Source organism: Equus quagga, chromosome 2, assembly GCF_021613505.1.
Source record: "Equus quagga isolate Etosha38 chromosome 2, UCLA_HA_Equagga_1.0, whole genome shotgun sequence".
NCBI lineage: Eukaryota > Metazoa > Chordata > Mammalia > Perissodactyla > Equidae > Equus > Equus quagga.
Window position 1 is genome coordinate 121911494 of NC_060268.1, and position 20350 is coordinate 121931843.

At 41.3% G+C, this 20350-nt stretch overlaps 1 protein-coding gene across 2 annotated transcripts in view; it reads right to left on the reverse strand.

Moving 5' to 3' along the window:
- LRMDA (leucine rich melanocyte differentiation associated) overlaps positions 1-20350 on the reverse strand; it is a 1073572-nt gene that overhangs the window by 574122 nt on the left and 479100 nt on the right. The gene's annotated exons all lie outside the window — the stretch shown is intronic.

Consider the following 20350-nt stretch of genomic DNA (forward strand, 5'->3'; position numbering starts at 1 on the left):
GAAGAGAAGAAAGCAGTCCAGTAATTGCCTACCATGGCACTCCTTTCTCCAACTGGCTTTACTGCTTCCCACACTCTACAAGGGTTATTCTCTAACATCTCCCATGTTAACTCTACCCCATGCCATAGCATCTGATAAGTTGTCCATTCTAGCAGGTAGAGAAAGGGACACTAACTTATCCTAATAGAGAAAGTACTTAGCTGAGATTCAGAAAGCTTAGTTCTAGTTCAAAATCTGCAAACAGGGGGCCCAGAAGCCATATTTGACCCATAGGCATGATTGATTTTTTTGGTCCATACAAGGTGTTTATATACTGGCATAGCTACCTACAATGGATAATCAAGAGATTTCACATAAAAACCTATATTTTTGGCTTCTCTTTAACAATGAGAAGATCTAAAGTTCAGTTTCCAGTAATGGCAGAGTAGCTTATATTGGACTAACCCTTCCATAGATAATAATGATAAATTTTAGAGAAAATATTTTCAAAAAACTACTATGTGAAGGCATTGGAAAGCAACCAAAAGCAGGCAGAAATTGGATGGAAGTTATCTCTTAACAGAAGTATGCAAGGCAGAAGGGCTAAAACACAGGCAGAAAGTCACAGCCTCATTGGCTAGAAGAGTCAATGGATGGGTGGATTTTGCCACTGACAGAACAGTTGCAAAGTGAGGGGAGAGATCCCAGAAAGGAGGGAATGACAAAGGGTGAGGTTCCAAAACCTGTGAAAAACCTGGAACCAAATCCTTGGGTGATCCTAAACAGCACATTTTCTGGGAAGATTACAAGAAGCTGATTGAAAAGTAACAAGTGGAAGTCTGAAAGAACTGAACAGAAATCCTAGCTACTACTTACCACAGGGGAGACACAATTTGAGTCCAGCAAGTGACCTGCCTGTTACAACAAAAACTCAACATGCTATATATATTTTTAAAAAATAACAGGAACTACAGTCTATCAATCTATGCAGTGTATCATCCACAATATCTAAAATACAATAATAAATTACCAGACAAGCTAAAGCAAGGGAAAATGTGATCCACAGTCAAAATTTTTTTAAAAATGAATAGACACTAACAATTAGATGACTCAGATTATGGAATTAATACACAAGTACTTTAAAACAGCTGTAATAATCACGACCAAGTTGTTAAGGAAAAATATGATTATAATGAATGAACAGATGGATTGAAAGGGAATCTCATCAGAGAACATTCCACTTCGGCAGCCCAGGGTTCGCCAGTTCGGATTCCGGGTGCAGACATGGCACCACTTGGCACGCCATGCTGTGGTAGGCGTCCCACATATAAAGCAGAGGAAGATGGGCATGGATGTTAGCTCAAGGCCAGTCTTCCTCAGTGAAAAGAGGAGGATTGGCAGCAGTTAGCTCAGGGCTAATCTTCTTCTTCAAAAAAAAAGAATCAAATGGAAATTTGGAATCTAAAAGGACAATATTCAAAATAAAAAAACACACTAGATGACCTTAACAGAAGACTGGAGATGGCGGTGGGGAAAAAGGTCAGTGACCTTGAAGGTAGATCAGTAGAGATTATCTAACCAGAAAGAGAGAGGAAAAAATATTTTACAAAACAATAAACAGAGACTTAGTGATCTGTGAGACAATTTAAAATGTTCTAACACATATGTAACTATAGTCTCAGTAGGAGGAAAGACGAAGCTGAAAAAAATATGAAGTTCAATGGCCAAAAACTCCCCAAATTTAGTAAAAATAAACAATAAGAAACCAAACATAAAGATACAAGAAAATTAGAGAAATCCATGCAGTATAAATTTGAAGAAAAAAAAAAAACCTCATACCTACAAATATCACTGTGAAACTTAGGAAAATCAAAGTTAAAGAGAAAAACTTGAAAGAAGACAGAGAGAAGTGATACCTAATATACATCCAGGGAAATATTGGTTAGAAGGGCCACCTGACTTCCCACAAAAAACAAAGGAGGCCAGAGACAATGGAATGACCTCTGTAAACCGCTGCAAGAACCAAAGTCAAACCAGAACCAAAGTCAAACCAGAATTCTATCTTCAATAAAATATTCTTCAAAAATGAAAGCAATATAAAGACAACTTCAGATAAACAGAAATAGAGAATTTGTTGCCAGAGACTCAAACAATAAAAAAAATTCTTCAGTTTATAAAGAAACATTACCAGGTAAAATTTCTGTCCTGCAAAAAGGAATGAAGTGCAATGGAAATGGCCAATATGTGATCAAAAGTAAAGACTACATTTATTTTCTTCTTTCAATTTCTTTCAATGATATACAGCTGTTTAAAGCAAAATTTTAACACTGTAGTGTAGCATAAGTGTATGTGAATCATCAGAACATACAACCCTGCCCGGTATGTAGTCAGTCCTTAATAAATACTTGTTCAAATAACTGTTATTAAACTGAGATTGCCACTCTTGAGCTAGACAACTCCCCTAAGGCTCCTTTTGGCCCTATGGTTCCATGATGATAAGTAGCTATGGTCAATCTCAAATCCATTGGTACTAACAAACTGCAAATAATTTCTAATAGAATTCATCCAGAAATGTCTCTGTTTGATTTGGATTAATATGTCAGAATCTCTCAATAAGCCATTGCAGTCCCAACTATAGTAGCCAATATAATACAGGATATCAATTACCATTCTTGTTTACACGACAGACAGGAAATCTATGATAACTCCACCCATTTGGGATAACTTTCTCTCTAAAGACATATAGGCTGTGTGAGCCAGACAGATGTGTGGCCTAGGGCAAGTCACTTAAGTTCTTGAAGCTTCTGTTTCCTCATCTGTAAAATGTGGAAAATAATAATTCCATCATCGTGTTCTTGGGATGATTAAATGAGAGAAGGTCTATAAAGTTCCTGGCACCTAAATGAGTGATAATAGGAGATTCTTTGAGGGATGATTTAATAATTAAAATGAACTTTAAAAATATAATTCTCAAAGCAGCTAAATGAGAGTAGACTCTGGATGATTCTATCTTATATTCCTTTTTTTTTTGCTTAACACATCAATGAGTGCTTCTGCTAAACCATCCAACTCAGAGCCATTTAACTGCATCGTCTAGTTAAGGAACAACCATCCTGTAACCACACTCCCTTGAACCCACTGTTTCAATTCTGCTGGTAGACATGATCAAGACGCCTGACTACAAACTGGCCCATTTCTTCATATGAGCTTCTCCCCCAAATGAGCGAGTCAACTCAAAAGCTAATCTAAGCACATGACATACATCAACACAGTAATTCATATCCCATACTATCCCAGAATAATGGATGATGGTACTGCAAACAAGAGGCTACTGAAAACCACAGTCACAACACACAGCTACAGAGGGACCAATGCCTTCAAGTGCTAGCCATCAACTGTATTGCAACCAATCTTCCTAAATACTCAGCTTAGAGAATACAGACCCAGAACCTGAAGACCCAGGGTACAATAACCAGTAGCCCTCACTACCATTGCTTGGCACATTAACCACTGAGAAGCCTTGGCCAAATCCCCCAATGCATCACCACAAAGCTAAGAAGGCTTACCTCGCTCATTATCAAGTAAACATAAGCCAAGCATGGTGTTTATAATCTCAACTTCAGAAAACGAGTTGCTTCCCTGGTTAATTACTGATCAGATGGCCTTCTACCTGCCCTTAACTTCCCATAAGTGGTTAACTAACGAGCCCATCATTACCAGCTTCACGAGGATTAGAGGTTAAGCATAAGCTTGATTATAAGCCATAAATGTGAGTAATTTGAAATGTTATTGGTTATTACAAAAATATATGATAATAATTTCCTCCTTAATGAAAGGGAACATGTTTATAGTGGTCCCAAGCTCCTTGTTCAGGCTTTGAGAAAGAGATGAGAGTATGATAAACAGTTCAGCCTCAGGATGGGCATCTGGGGTGAGGTGGCACAAATGAATACTTGCCACTTAGCAGGGTCATAAAAATGCAGACACATCACTGCATTTCTATGATAAATCCTGAGTTTACAGACTCCTTTCTTTAAGGGGCTGAATGTTGCTTAGGAGGGTTGGGTGTCAAAGGAATCAGAAGAGCCAAAGAAAAAGGACATCAGAAATCCCCCTTCCCATTCACAGCAATGCATGTTAAAATGAGGACCTGACCAAGTAAATCCTACACAGTGATTAAAAATACATACAAAATGTGTAAGACATGAAATAATAATATAGACTGCACAGGTATAACTGTATTTTAAACCTCCCAACCACATAAATGTGACACGGAAAAAGGTAAATGTGAAAAAGAAGCCTAGGTCGGAATAGTTGGTGAAATTTGCAAATTATAATAAAAACTGAATATTATTATTGAATAGGAAGACAAGATGAGTCATGTTTCTCAAGAAATGAAAGGAGGGCCTGTCTGCCGAGGGCAGGCTGTTGACCATACGTATGACTGTCCTAAGCCCCCTACCTTTACAAGTGGTTTGCGGTCTGTGCAGCTGCCCGGTGGATTCCTGGTGCTACCAGACCACAGGATACTCTATAGTCCAACTGGCAGGCTCTCAGGAAAAGTTCCTTGATCTCAAATTCCTATCAATGATAGGTAATCCAAGGCCAATCATATCACAGCTCTGACCAAGAAATTGTGACACGAGAAGGGATCAGGATAGAACCCTGCCAATGAGACGTTGACCTCTTTCCTAAGTCCTGTGAGCAGGTGAGGGAACTCCTGGGAGAGCAAACCATGGCGCCAACACCAACAGCTAAGAAGCCTCGGGAAAGCATAGTGGTGATAAAAGCTTTACAGCTACCCCTCCTTATGCTGAGTGTTCTCTCTCTAAATTAAAAGTCGTTTTCCATTGTTAACAGTCCCAACAATAACACTTTATAGAGCACTCTCTTTTCACAGAGCACTTTACAGTCATTAGTAATTTAATCCTCAGAGGTGTCTCAGGAGGCCAATGGGCAATGGACTCACTTACTCCCCTTGTCCTGTCCAGAAGAGTAGGAGCTGCCCATGGAGTGCGCGGGTGGGCTGGCTGGAGGGAGCAGCACTCCCAAGATGGAAGTGAAGGGCTCCATCCAAACCATAAGGCAGCTAATTTGCATTTGCTGAGCTTACTGACATTTGCAGAACAACTATTTTTTTAAACATTTTCAAATCATTTTCACCAACAGAACTACTTTTTGCCTTTGTTTGCCCCTAGCAGACACCAGTGCTGGCTGTTCAGAGTGGTAAAGGTTTTATTACAACCTTCAAGTTAACAATCCCTCCAAAATGTGTTTGTAGCCTGGAGAGGCAGGCAGACATCACTAGTCTATTCAGATATAACAAACCCACTGTCTACACAACAGTAAATAGGTGTTCCACTGAGGCACTTCTATATATAAGATCAAACTCCAGACAATTTCAACAGCTCCCACACATATATACACACTATAAATTTTCCTAGCTCTTCCCTGTAATGTTTTCATTCAATTAATATTTCTAGAATACCTACTATGTACAAGACACTGCTGAGTGCTATCAGGGACAAGATGTTAACTATATGCAGTTCCTCTATGCAAGGATCCCACAGGCAAGGAGTAGAGATGAGATGAACACACAAACTACTATAATATAAGACAGAAAGTGCCAACTACCAAAGTTGAGTGAGGATGGAATGCTACACAGGAACTCTGAGTACAAATGCTCATTTTAGCTGGTGGAACCAGAATGCTTTCATGGAAGGGATGGTCTGTGAGCTGGGCCTTGAAAAATGAATAGAAATTAGACATATGGGGTACAAGGCATTTTAGGTCTCTCCAGAACACTGTGAGCACATGCATAGAGATACAACTGGGTGGAGGTGTTTGGTTCCAATGTCTCGTGTGTAGTGTGAGGAGAATAAAGGCCTTTTCAGACCACTCTAGTTAAAGAAGCCCCTTCCCACCCCAAGCGACTTCCTATCCCAATAGCTCTTTCTGTGTTCTTTACAGTTTACATCAGAAACTGCCCATATCTGTTTACATTATATCACCACCACCATCCCTTTCCACTAGAATGAAAATCCATCTTACTCAACTGTGTATCCAAGATACTGCTTGTCACTAAGTTAGATACTCAATAAACATTTGTAGAATTACCTAATTAAGTGCTGTGTCATGGAATCCTGGAAATGTACCCTACATCCAATTTTAGTTTCAGAAGGTATACGGTACTTTTTATTCAAATACTTGCTCTCTGTGTGCCTGATTTTGGGGCGCCTGACTTTATCTTTCTTCAGCTTGAGGTACTGTGTTGGTATAAATATGCCACAGTGTCATATCAGACACCAAATGCTCTGAGGTCCCCCTGGGATATCCCTTCCAGCAGAGGCCACAGGGCTGGGTGGCATGACAAAGCTGATGCAGCACAGGGGGCAGGAGTCCAAGGGCCAAACATTCACCTAGCCTAACCCAGCCCAAAGTCAAGATCGGGGCTACAGAATGACCTCTCAGAGGACCTAGTGAAAACTCACAGCCAAAGGTAATGGAGTAGAGGGCAGGTGCCAAGGGACGCTGACAACAAGTGCTCACCTCCTGGGAAGAAACAAAATGAAGCATGACCTTCCCAGATTTTATGAACACTGGCTCTTCCCATGGGCCCAAATTCTTCCCAAAGAGAACACAGGGAAGATTCCAAGGAAGGAAGCCTCATATTCAAATAAGCTGAGCACAGATCTTTAAAAGGCCTTCACATTAAAAATGAATGGAAGTCAGCCTCAAAAAACACAGAGTCTGAGATCCCTTTTCTTCCCTGGAGATCATCTCTCCAAGAATCTTTAGGACATAAATTAACCACAAATAGAGGGAAGAAAAAAAATAAACAGCAACAAAGTCACGCAGGGTGTGGGCCCCAAAACTTGGTGCTGTTGAGTGAAACACAAAGTGGAAAGCCCCATCTTTCCAGTGGTCAAACTCAAAGGTATTCACTTCAGTCCCTTTGTGTGTAAGACAGCAGCCGGCCACATACTCATATCTGGCGTCCACATCTGACCAGGGCCTCTAATAATTGGAAGGAATCGTTTCCACAAAATATGTTTTTAGGACCACAAGGATAATTGAGACAAAATGCTAAGCTGGCGTGATTTTGGGGGAATCCATCTAAAAAGCCTAATCATGGATAATTCACCATTCGCAGTCACCCTGGGATTTCATGCAGAGCGCTGGTTTCACTAAGGTAATTGGTGCTATTGAAACAAGCCAGTGCTCTGCAGTTCACTGCTTCCCTCCTCGCCTCTGGGCATGGAGAGGATCAATATTTGTTAGGATTGCTTCTTGTTCCAACAATGTAAGATTTACAATACTAGCTGGGATTCTCACTTTGTCTTCACACAACTCATCAGTGGAACCCAATTACTAACCTCAGACAAACAACATTAACATGAGCCTCTATGCTGCTTTATTGCCCTTCATCCAAGTCTCATTTCAGGGTCTTCAGGCAGTGCCACTATAACAGATACTACACTTTAAAGTGTGCTCCAAGGAATAAATTCTCAGTCTTTCATTACTCGTACCTTGATTTACTTCATATCATCTTGCTGCTATAGACAAAGATAACACACTGTAAATTACAGCCATCCTGTCTTGTAGTTTCAGAGGTAGGGGGAAGGCAGGGAGTGAGGCTTTCTTTGGCTTCACAATTAGCAGTGGACCAGGCGCTGTCGCTCCCACATTGCCCATGATTAGCTGGTGTTTATTAGAACCATTTGCAAAGCATGGTTTGGACACAGATCCCTTCCACTACCCCCAATCCTCCCTTCTGCCAGAGAGCCCATTAAATCAGAAAAACTTCAAGGCTAAATGAAAATATGGTTTCAACCATTCTTTATCACATTCTCTGGCAAGCTATCAAGCTCACGTACATTGGTTCAGGAGATAACTGGGCAAATTTATTTAGTGGAGAAACCCTTCCAGTAATCAAGCTTCTGTTACTAAATGGCTCAAAGTCTCCCAAATCAGGTGTAATTCTCAGCAGTTCCCTCTTTTCTCCAACCTGAACCCTGGTCTAAATAAGAGCTGTCTAGCCTTGCCTTGAATTTCAAATAACAAGAGAGCCTGGGTAAGGAGAAACCTAAGGAAACAGTCATTGGAAAAAGGCCTTCAAGTTAGCTGTAGCAGTACCCCCTTATTTGTCCTACAATTTCCTCCATCCTCCATCCTATTCCAGTAGCTGATAACTAAGAACATTAGTTTTATGCGACTTGTCAAGCTCAAATGAAAAGAGAGCTAACTTTAATGACACTGCAATTAATCGCCCCAATAGACAGACAGCTAAAAGACAAGATATTGACTTCATTAAGGATAATGTATTATGTCATTAAGTTGGTAGGGTCACCTTGTGTATCATACATGCCTGCTAATATATTGGCATTTTCCTCAAATAAGATAAATTCAGATATGAGTGATAAAGCTGATTAGAAAATGTTTAATCTAAAGAGGCTACTTTCCTTATACACTGGCTCTGCAGCCCCAGGTAGAGTGAAGTCATAAGAAACCATTATAGACTCAACATTATCTCAAATACTAGATCCAACTCATTTATAATCTGGTACTTCCCTCCTTCATTTCTACAGCTAAAAGGGTGTCTTAACTGATGGAAGTTCGAGAGCTTTTGGCAACTTGATGGTTCACATGCTTGGGCTGGTGGGGTGTTGTTTTAAAACACAGCACCTGTTTTATTTTGAACCTTCACATGCCCAGAAAATTCAAACAAAAATAGCCACATGCTCTTGGTGACATGGGGCTAGGGGTTAACCCTGTCAGGGCAGGCCTCCAAATCTACTCGGTTAAAAAAGGAATTGTGATACAATGCAGCTCCAAAATGGATCATTCTTATTAATGAGATAACGTCTCTTCAAGGCTTATCTAAAGGGAGTTGGTTGACTAAATAAAATCATTTTTCATTTAGAGTAGTCACGAATTAAGATACATTTGCCTAAACTTTTCACATAAAATAAAGGTTTTAAAAAATTGTTTATTTCTTCATCTAATTCAGCAAAAATGTAATTATAGTTCAAATGTTGTCTGAAACTGAGGAATTGCCATGGAGAATATTTTGCCATTCTCTGAATTGGTAACTGATTCCATAATACACTTATTTCGGGGGTGTTAGGACTTCTTCCCCCCAACTTATGTATCATAATTTTTACCCAGTAAACAAAATGATGATGTTATAACATTTCACTTGATCTAAGTAAAATACTTACTTGAAGTTGGGTCTCAACCCATAAACAAATTTGGTAAGAACAAACCAAAATAAACATTAGACTGCAATGTTAACTGCTGCATAAACACCTAAAATGTGTGGCTCGATGAATACAAGCTATATATATGTGTGGATACACACGTTAGATATATGTTTGTATATACAAATAGATAGACAGATAGACTCATACCCATAGACCATGTCTGGATATAACATTGACTCCTCAGATCATACCAGGAAGGGATCTCAGTGACCTTCCCCCACCCCTCAGAAGGTCCCCATTTCAAAGATGAGCATATGGAGCTCTGGAGAAGTGAAGCAACTCGTCCATATTCACACAGCGGGGTTAGCAGTTCACAATAATCCAGGTCTGATTCCCAGGCCATGGGTTTTTCCTCCACACAACTTCCCTCCCTACACATATATACACATTTTTAAACCTACTTTTCACATCCATAGGTAGAACTTTCTGGATTGTGTCTCTCATATTGGAGTATAGAAATACAGCACTCGACACACGAGATGCCTTATAAACAAAAAGGATAAAAAAAAAAACAGGCTTGACCAGGAAGATGATCTAAAAATGTATCACCGTCTCATTTATAATCAGTCTTTTAAATGAAAAAAATAAAATAAAAATAAAGGAGGCAACACACCACAGTCCAGAGGCCAGAGCAAAACATCTGATTTGATGTCCCCCATTAAGCATCACAAGCACACCCAGCCCACATTTTTCCTTCTTGCTGTTGCTACTGACATTAAAATCACTTGCTTGATTTTCCAAACCTCTGAGAGGAGGGCGGGACTGACAGCAGTGGGGAGTATCTCAGTTGCTTGTGGACAGACGTCTTCCCAGTGGTGTAAGGAGGAGTTCCTGCCACTCCCTCTCCAAACTCACCGCTAATTACCAACACCTGCAGCCTTCATGCCAAGCCATCCCTTTTAACCCAAACCCTCATCTTTTCTATTATTTCCATTAATGTTGTCAAAACCAGAAGTTTGGGAACCTTTCTCTGTGACCTTGGCATTTCTTCACAGGCTTAATGTATTGGCATTTTTTCTCTGACTGCATCTCTTCTCATTTGTCATGATTATTGCTGAATTTTTCAACTGTCATTCCCAAACGTAAATCAATGGTTGTCTACTTCCCCTTTGTCATATCTGCACGGCAAACAGCCTTTCCCTTCTAAATGAAGCTTCCTCCCTTTCCATCCATTAAAAGGGGACTGTCTGCAGCAGAAGTCAATCCTTTGTTAGGTCATTGCATTTATCAAGCTTCCAATCAGTGCCTGACACACTTTTTCAGCCAGGTCTTCAACCACACAATCATTGTTCATCTGGGGGTTGTGCTGTAATTTATTTATGCATGGTGTTTTCACTATCCATCTTGGGCAGTTTCAGATTTTTCACCCCTGCCCTTCCCTTCCTCAGGACCTTCAATGCTTAAAGGGAATTCGGGGAGTGGGGTGAGAGGGAGCATAGTGATGGGAGCAAGGGAGGGGGTGGAAGGAAGAGAACAGGGAGCTTTGTTTCTGTAGGAGTGGCTGTAAGCAAGTTTCCTTCTTAGAGAGAAGCTGAGAGCAAACCAAGAGAGACACTGGATGGGGGCCTGGAGCCCTGATCACAGAGAACCATTTAAGCCAGGAGACCCTCTAGCTATGAAAAGTGCTCCAGAGGGACAATTTCTGTGATATACTAAGTGAGAGTAAAGTCCCATCAAGTTTAATAAAACCTTTTCATAAGCAGATTGGCTTCAATTGTCATATGGAATTCTTTTAGAGGAAATTTGTTCTAAGAGGAAAGGGAAGCAACCCACTTTCTAAGAATTCACACCTCCTCTAGGTAGCTGCTTAGCTTGAAAGGAGCCAGCATGTGTTTCCAGGAAATTCCCAGGTGAACATGGGACTGATACCAAGACCATTAGTGGGAAGTGACTAAGGCCCCCAGAGCGCTTGCCAAGCAGCACCTGAGTCCTGTACACTGAGCAGGTTTCTTTTCCCCACTTGCCATGGACTAAGCCTTTATACCTTGACGACCTACCTCTTCAAGGTTCTAATTATCACCCAGGTCTCTGGTTTCACTCTGTTTTCTGTTGCAAGGAAAATATTTAAACAGAAGAAATCTTGGCCTTACCCCTCCCCACAAATGCATTTAACTCAGGGTTCGGAGAAGGGACACTTCCAAAGGTGCCCAGGGTCCTACTGGCTGCCCAGTCTCCTCCTGGCCTCTCCTCTCTCCCATCAATGCATCCACGGCAAAGTAAGATGAGGAATGACAACAATTCTAGGGCATATTTAACATCTGTCTCCCTCCTTTTATGAACCAAACAACAATCCTAGAAAACCAACAGTTCATACAAAGAAAATAGCTAAGGTAAAAATGTACTCTGAGGTGCCTAATGAGCATAATTACACATAGTTATGCCATAATTAGTGATAAAGCCACCCATTCCTATTTCATTTTCCTTAGATCCATAGATGGTGCCTTTCCTCTCCCTAGGACCCACAAACACACATTTTTACAGATCCAGAAATTAAGGCCCACTTTTGTTGAATAGCTTGCTTAAGGTCATAGAGTTAACCAAGAGAGCTGGGGTTACCTGGCCCTCCAATTACTAACTCTACTGGGAACCCTAAGAAGGTTCCTGATGTAGTTATGGTTGATACTGTTCTTAGTTTGCTGTTTACAGTTTTGCAGTATATTACCCAAACAGCTGGACGTGGCAACCCTTTATAAGTATGAGGAGACAGGAAGTGCATAAGCAGGTTTCCTACAACAACCTTTATACAGGCAAAAGCTTCTTTAGACAAAGCCCATACAGCAAGGCACAACTACAGGAAGCTGAAAATATACCCTCAGCAGGAATATAAAGACACCAAAAAATACCATATGGCTGAATTCTCCTTGTCTTCTCATCCATCTCACCAATCCTTCACACAGCTTGTGAAGCTACTTCTATGTAGTGAGGACAGGTCTGGAGTACTAGATACACCATTCTAGCAGATGCATGACCAAAGAAGAATTACAGCTTCATCTACATCATGGTCCTAGAGCATCTTACAAGAGCCTATATTGTACTCTGGACATTCTGTGACCTCAATTACTGTGTCAGGAAACCGCTGTGGGCTGGATCCACTGCTCTGAATGAAGACTAAGTCTTACGTTGTTTTTCTGCAAACAGTACAATGCAGCCATCCCTGTATCTGGAATATGGTCTTGCTCTTGAAGTTCTCATCCAAGTATGGGTGTAGGTATTCATAGCAAGTCTTGAGCTAATTCCCCATCAGTGACGCATCAGAACCAATTCCCATGGTTGAATGTGGAGTGATAGGTTAAGGGTTGAAGAGCCTGGTGAATCACATTGGCCAATCTCCTCCAGCATCCTCAACTAAGACATTCCAGTAGTCTGACTATCCTTTTAGCCTGATTGTTTGCTTGAAGGTGATGTGGCAGGATGGTGACAGCTCAGATAAGTTTCCTGTCCACAACTTCCTTAAATTCAGACCCACTGTCAGAAATGATAGCATCTGGAAAGCCATGTGTTGAAAGTACCCGTGATTATTTCAGAAAGGTATGTAACTAGAGTATCTATGAACATCTTGAGTCATTTTGAAAAGGAATCTATGCTTCATTAATTCTGCAGAATTAATACTGATTCTTGATGAAGGCTTTGGTCAAGTAACTTTATAGTTTGCAGAACATCTTCACATACACTATTTTTGGTGGATTATGCCAAAGAGCTTGACATTATCCTTAACAGTATTCAACATTATAATCCATTCTAGACTCCTAAATGTAACTTCTAGTCAGTTGCTTAATGCATAAAACTCACAAAAGTATTGCATATAGAATGGCAACGGTAAAATGATGGCTGTCCTTTGGAATAAACAGTATGACTTAATTTTTTCAAAATCTTTTTTCTATTTATTTGGGCTGCTTGCTTAGAATAGTTCCTATTAAGCTGTTCCATGTTCATCCCTTCTATTACGACCAGCTGGAAGGAAGGCCCAAGACATGTGATTCACAGTCATGTAGCTTGATCTGCCAGGCTATGTAGATCAGAAAGCTTTAAATCAAAATCATGTGACAAAAGAGCATCAGTATTTATAAACTCTTTCAGGCTTGTAAGCAAGTATAGTCATAGGGAAAGAACAAAAGACAAACCAGTCTTGGAAATGAGAACTCAAAAAACTCATTATTGGCACAAATGATAATGGTTGGTTATTGAGATAGTCCAGGATTTCTGTGTTCTCACAATTATAGCAAAGTTGACTTCATGAACCTGTATTTTGTTGTTGAAATGTACAGTCTGTGTGTGACTAGGGTCTCAGGGATTTTGTGGCCAAACACAGTTTTAATGTGGTGAGACGAAAAAGCCACGAGACAAAACACAATGGTTTTTGGTTGATCCTGATGTGCGAATGTAGTCTCCTAAATCAATAAACATTGGACAGCCTAAAGGTGGCTACCTAACTGGCAAAGCCAGCTCCATGGACAGGATTTCCCTAGTAGGACAATCAGATGGTTCGAAAATGCTGGTAAGGGAAGATGTTAAGAGCTCCACAGAGCCTTGAAGTTCTCTCTGTTAAAGTCTCACTGAGGTGCAAACATTCTCAGGTGAATTTCCTTGAGAAGAAACTTAGAGGAAAGAAATAATGCAGATTCTGGTTTTACATGTTTCCCTTCCATTCAGATTCTTGCCTTATAAGAACAATATTGATTCCCAAAAGTATTTTGTCAATTCTATCTCCAGTTAGGGGATCAGAATATCTATCACCATCATCATTTCAGGTATACCCAAACTGATATTCTAGAAATCTGGGCCTCCATGAAGCTATAAGCATTCCTTTAGCAATGAAAATTCTGAACTGAAGGCCCTTAATACAAAATGCCAGTCAATTAGTGATAACAATTTAGCCACATAAACACATATTTATAAGTTTTGGTAAGGTCAAATTTGGCAGTGAACTTCCTGCCTTTTTCCTTTTCCAAGAACACCTGTGAGATGATTGACCTCTGACACTGGAAGTTGGCCCTGCTGTCCCTATTCACCATGTCCACGACATCTCCAGAAAGCCTTATTTTCCTGGGTAAACAAAGCTGATTACACCCTGGAGAAGCACTGAGGTTCTCAAACTTGTTTTTAACTTGTTGTAAAAGATAGTTTTGGCACTCAAGCAAATCAATGCAGCGACTGAAACTAGATGGAATAGAACAGCATTATCTTCCCCTTAGAAAATGCTGTAGGAATTCAGTTGGCAAAATCCTGCAATTTTGTCTAATGGTGCCAAAACTTTGGAGTCTGATTATTTGTTCTTGGGAGATATTCTAACTCTGGAAGTTGGAAATGCCCCAGTACTGGGAGAATCCAAGCAGACTACCCATAATGAAGACTATACATAGAATTTTTATCAGGCTGATGAGTTGGATTAAATAACCTCGAATCTCAAATTTGAGATTCTATTTTTCTATTGTCAAAGATTAATTCCCTCCTAAGAAATCATAATTTACATTCACAATACAGACTCCAGCAAAATCAACTAATTGAACAACGCATTCTGAAAGAACATATAGTATGAAGGCTAGGAGTTAGGATGAAGGCAACTTTGACAAATGGCTTACTAAGAATATACCCTAGAAGGGTCTTGACCAATTATCAACAAACTACAATCTAAATTACCTTCAATCTAACAGTCATGATCATTGAAACCAACAACAGCAACATCGTCATTACCATGATCTAATATCCAGTTCTTATAGAACTTTTCTGAGTTATAAATCCAAGAGTAGGTCCATTAGGTCATAGAGTACACATATTTGATTTGGTCAATACTTCTAGATTTCTCCAAATGGCTGCATCAGTATATACTCCCACCAGCAGTGTGCAAGGGTTGCAGTTTCCCCTCGTCTCCAAATAAGGCATCAGAAATTCCAGAAAGTGTTATTTCTATAAAAGTCCTAAGCTCCTGCATAAAGCCTGCCCTTAATCCACTCTCATTTTACTTGGTAAAATTTAAATTTCTAAACAATGATTGATGGTTCTGGTGAGAGGTGTTCATAAAAGATCTTAGTCTTAAGCAAAGCAGGTGAAAGAACTATTATTAGATATGTTTAGGCTTCATGAACCATCAGAAGCAGAGCATAAATTTACTCAGGGCTCTCATGACATTTTTCTTCAGAATAAAAGCCTCTCAGCATATGATTCCAAGGAAGTAGCATGACTGACAAAGTTCTCAATGTGCTTCATGGTATGAATAAAAGGTCGCAAGATTTGCAAAGGTCTCAGGGTGGAGACTGTATTCAGTTCTTTTCCAGTGGCACCTAGGAATGGTGTTGCACAGTACTTGTTGTTAATCAGCCTTATTTTTAAACAGATTCCCAACTCTGTCACAACAGAAGTTTGGGAAGGGAGGTATTCAAGAAGGCAGGCCTGAAAAAATCCCCAACAATGCTGTTAGTTTTCTTGGCAAAAAACACGGTTGGAATAAACCCTGGTCATTCTACATCATTATAAACCCCAACTATGAGATGCCCAAAGTAATAAAACAGAAACTCACACAAAACCAAGAACCCTGAAAAACTAATCTACAGTTCTCTGGCACTTTAGAGATGCTCTTCCTCACACAGAAATTGAGGGCTGGGTAGACAAGGGACCCTTTGATGTCAGGCTTGATTTCCCTTTCCTCTGGCTTTGAGACCTCAACAGGAAAGAATGAGCCATCCTCATTTCTTTGATCAGAGGAAGGCTACTCAACTGGTGACCCACTATCAGGTAGAAGGCCATCTGAAGATCAGCACAGGAAGACGTGTGCATCTATCCGCTACAGGCAGATCCCAGCCTTATATTAAACAGAGACCTACTATAATCCCTCTACTCTCCAAATCAGTAGCTGTGTAACCCTGGGGGAATTACTCAGCCTCTCCAAGACTCAGTTTCCTCATTTCAAATAGGAAGATAAAAGCTAATCCACCACAGTGTGGGCAGGCATAAATGAGACGAGGTGGCCAAGGACAGTCCCTAGTGCATAGGCCTCATGGGTCTGGCTATGCAAATATCTCCTCTCTATAAACATGTAAGATGCAGATTTCTACATGGGTTCTACCAACTCATGCACCAGCCTATGCTCATTCATTCACACAAACACATCACACATCAAAATGCTCAGATCTGCACTTGCACCAGTACACACGCACATGTCTGCACCCATCCACATTTGTAAAAAGCTTTATTGCCATTTTCCTCCCCTGGTCACCTTGTGCTGTGTTCTAGGGCACTGCCCTGCCCCCCAAGCACCCAGGTCCTTCTGATCACAGATGGTGGTCAAACTGAAAGAGAGCCCAGTCTGCTCCCAAAGCCAGCTCCTACGTGGGCATCACAGAACTTTCAAAAGTGCAAAATGCAAGGCTTCTTGGGAATTACCCAATGTGGTGGTTCTGAAACCTACTTTTTAGTGGTGCAATCCTTTCTTCAAAGAATATCTCACCCAGTAGGGCCAATGTGTAATGCAGATACAGGCAACACGGCACCTGTCAGAATGGGGGTGGGTCTCCAGAGCCCTGTTTACTGATTCCCTCCCCAGGTGACCCTGAGATCCTGCCACAGAGCCATTGGGTTCCAGGAAACACCCTTCATTTAGATATGGAGGAAGTGGGGCCCAAGGTGACAGAGAGAATCACCCTGTGCCACATGAATGGTTTGTGTCAGGGCAGAACCTAAAACCTAGATCTGCTGGCTAAAAAGCCACCACTCTTTCCCCTGAGTTGCCAAAATATAGCCATCTAAATATCAGCATTTATATTAAGCATTAAATCCATTTTACTAAACAGTAACTACCCTCACCGTATATGATGCACCAAGCTTTAGATGTCAACTAATTTGACTTACTCTCCCTTTCATTGCCCTTATATCTTGCTTAATAAGACATTTTATTCAGATACTGCTGAGGTAATAAAGGAAGAAGCGTGGTTGCCAAATGTACTGCCATTTTTATTTTTAGCTTCACTGGAGTAAGGGGTTATTTTCTTGTGAAAAGGATGAAATGCAGCTGCCGGCCTTTTAAATTGTATCACGCAATCCTGCTTTTGCCTGAGCAATAGATTTCCAGATAACTGCAGCAATCTTCTCAAAGTGTAAAAAAACAAAACCAAAAAAAAAAAGCCACTGCCACCTTTCCCAGACCCTGCCCAGCCTCAACTGTAAAGCATCAGCAAGAAGGGCTATCCGCACTCACCCCATGAATCTGCTGACACGGCCCCCACAAGAGCTAGCAGCCTCCACTTCAGGTTCTGCAGCCAACAGTGCCAAGCCCTGGCACTCCCTGCTGCAGTTAAGAAAAAATGATGACGATGATATTAAACTTACACTTATTGAGAGATTATGACATCCAGGTGCCATGTCCAGTGCTGTATATGCATTATCTCATTTAATTTTCACAATAACCCCACAAGGCAGGGACTATTATTATCACCAGTCCACAGATGAGGACACTAAGGCAAAGAGAGGGTCAGCAAGTCACTCAAGGTCACCAATTAGTATGTGGTAGAGCCAGAATTTGAACTCAGGCCTGCTGGGCTCTGAAACCTACACTTAGAATGTGTACACTAGACCTGCCTTGTAAATAGCCAAGGCTGGTGTCAGCAGACCTGAGTCCAAATCTGCTCCACTGTTTACTATGGTTCGTGTCCTTGGGCAAATAGCTTAACTTTTCTGAGCTTCACTTTCCTCATCCGTAAAATGGAAACAGCACCACCAACTTCCAGTCTCATTGAGGGGAATGTGTCTTGTTCCCTTGCTTCAAGTCAGGAGGCCCTTCTCTTAAGACTTAAATTCCAAATTCAGGGCTACCCCAAATTAATGAAAGGCATTGAGTTCTGGTGCAAGAGTAGGTATCCCATAAACATTGCAGAGAGTAAGCTTGGAAAAAGTAGGGTGGAAGAGGGAAGGGGAAAGGAGGAGGAGAGGGAAACGTTTTGATAGAAGGTCTCTCCCACAAACACAACGGAGCCCACAAAGGGGGAGAAGAAGGCCTGTCTGTACAGGCTGGAGACTCATGCAGTCTTACAGCAGATCATATGACATAGACACTTTACACTAGGGATCTGTGTAGTCCTAGGAGTTAGAACAGAGACTAATGGATGCGAGTTGCAGGGAAACACCTTTGGCTCATCCTGAAAACAAACTTCCTACTTGTCTCAGGTCATTGGTTTGTGCTGCCACTGGATATAGTGAGTTCCCCATCATTGAAGGCCCCTGAAAGGGGACCCTGAAAAGTCTGGCTAAGCTCCATCCACTCCAACCCTGAAAGCCTTTGATTCCAGAGTTGAAATCCCAATTTTGTTCCTGAAGATCCGACTGGAGACTAGCAGTGTTGCTCCCCAGCTTTTAGACTGGCCGTAGCCAGAGTGCAGCCTGGAGCCCTGCGGGTGGAGGATTCTTAAAGACACACCACGCCAACCAACCCGGGTCTCAGGAAACACAGAAAGACAGTGACAGGTGTGTCTTATTATGTAGAACTCTGCAAGGGTCCCCACTTGGTCAGACAGGATAGGAAAAGGCCAGAGATTCCCAGGAAAAAAACAACCAAATCTCCTGTTGGGGCAGGAAAACCACTCACTGAACAGAAAGCTGCTCTGCTCCTTTACAGTGAAGCTACAGGCCCAGGAAAGCAGGCAGCATGACCAGGTGCTGCAGTGGGTAGCACACCACCATAACCCACCAGATGTGCCCTGGGAGACCTGCAAGATGTGGGTGTGGTCCCAAATTTATATGCCCATAAATTCCCAGGGGAAAACCCCACTAATTAATCAATTTACGGGGGAATTTCATACTATACTGTGTTAATTCAAGATAAAAAGGACAGGCTATGGGCTCACATCTCCAGCCAGGCCCTAGAAAGATCACGAGCAGAGGTCCCCATCTTCTGGAAATTGGTATACTACACCTAGAATTGAGTGTGACGTGTAAGTCTATATTTGTCTTCAGAGCACGAGACTAAAATTTCGTACGTGTGCTTTTATTCTGGGGTGAAGGCTGGTTTACCTTTGTGATCAGGACAGTTCTTCCTGCTGTCCTTCGGTCTTTTCTCTCTCCTGCCCCTCTTTTAACACTGGTAACAGCACAGAGAAGATTCCTCTGGGGCCTTGGTCCTTCCTAGATAGCCTGCTTTGCCTGTTGTTGACACCCAATTCTCATAAAATCCTTCTCAGAATGCATTAGACACACAAGAATAACAGAGATAAAACTGGAACCAACCTGGCATCTAAGTGTGTTCCCACATACTTGTGCATACATAGGACACTGATTAAAAGCATGGACTCTGGTGCCAGACTACCGGAGTTTGAATCCTAATTCCACCACTTCATAGCTATGTGACCTTGTGCAAGTTATTTAACCTCTCCAGGCATAGGTTCCTTATCTGCAAAATGGCAATATTAATAGAACCTACTACATAGAGTTGTCATGGGAATTAAATGGGTTAATATATAACCATTTAGGATACTGTCAGCACATAATAACTGCTTATATGAGTGTTTGCACTGCTGCTGCTGCCAGTACCACTACGACTACCATCTCCTTCCTTCACAAATGGTGTAGTTATTTCTTTGGAAAGAAGTCCCCCTTCAAACTAGTAGGCCAAATCTAAAATTGTTTTGAGCTATACACAGTTCAAGAAGTTGGATGGTTCTCAGAACATATTTTTTAAGCTCAGAGACACAATTTCATTCTTTTGGGGGGTGAGGAAGATTGGCCCTGAGCTAACATCTGTGGCAATCTTCCTCTATTTTGTATGTAGGATGCCGCCATAGTGTGGCTTGATGAGCAGTGTGTAGGTCTACACCTGGGATCCGAACCTGTGAACTCCAGGCTGTGGAAGCGGAGTGCAAGAACTTAACCACTATGCCACCGGGCCGGCCCCCACAAAATATTTTTAATACGATAAACTACCATATTCCAACGCCTCCTAGACCCTAACACTCTCAGGCAACCGGGCCAATTAAATCGTAAAGACAATGTGTTATGGAAGAAGTACTCCAAGGCCTGATATAAAAATGTTCATTACCAGCCAGGCCCCTGCAAGATGACCAAATTAACCTCACTGCCAGGAGTATATTAAGGAAGAATAATAAATTATTTAAAACCTAATGCTGATA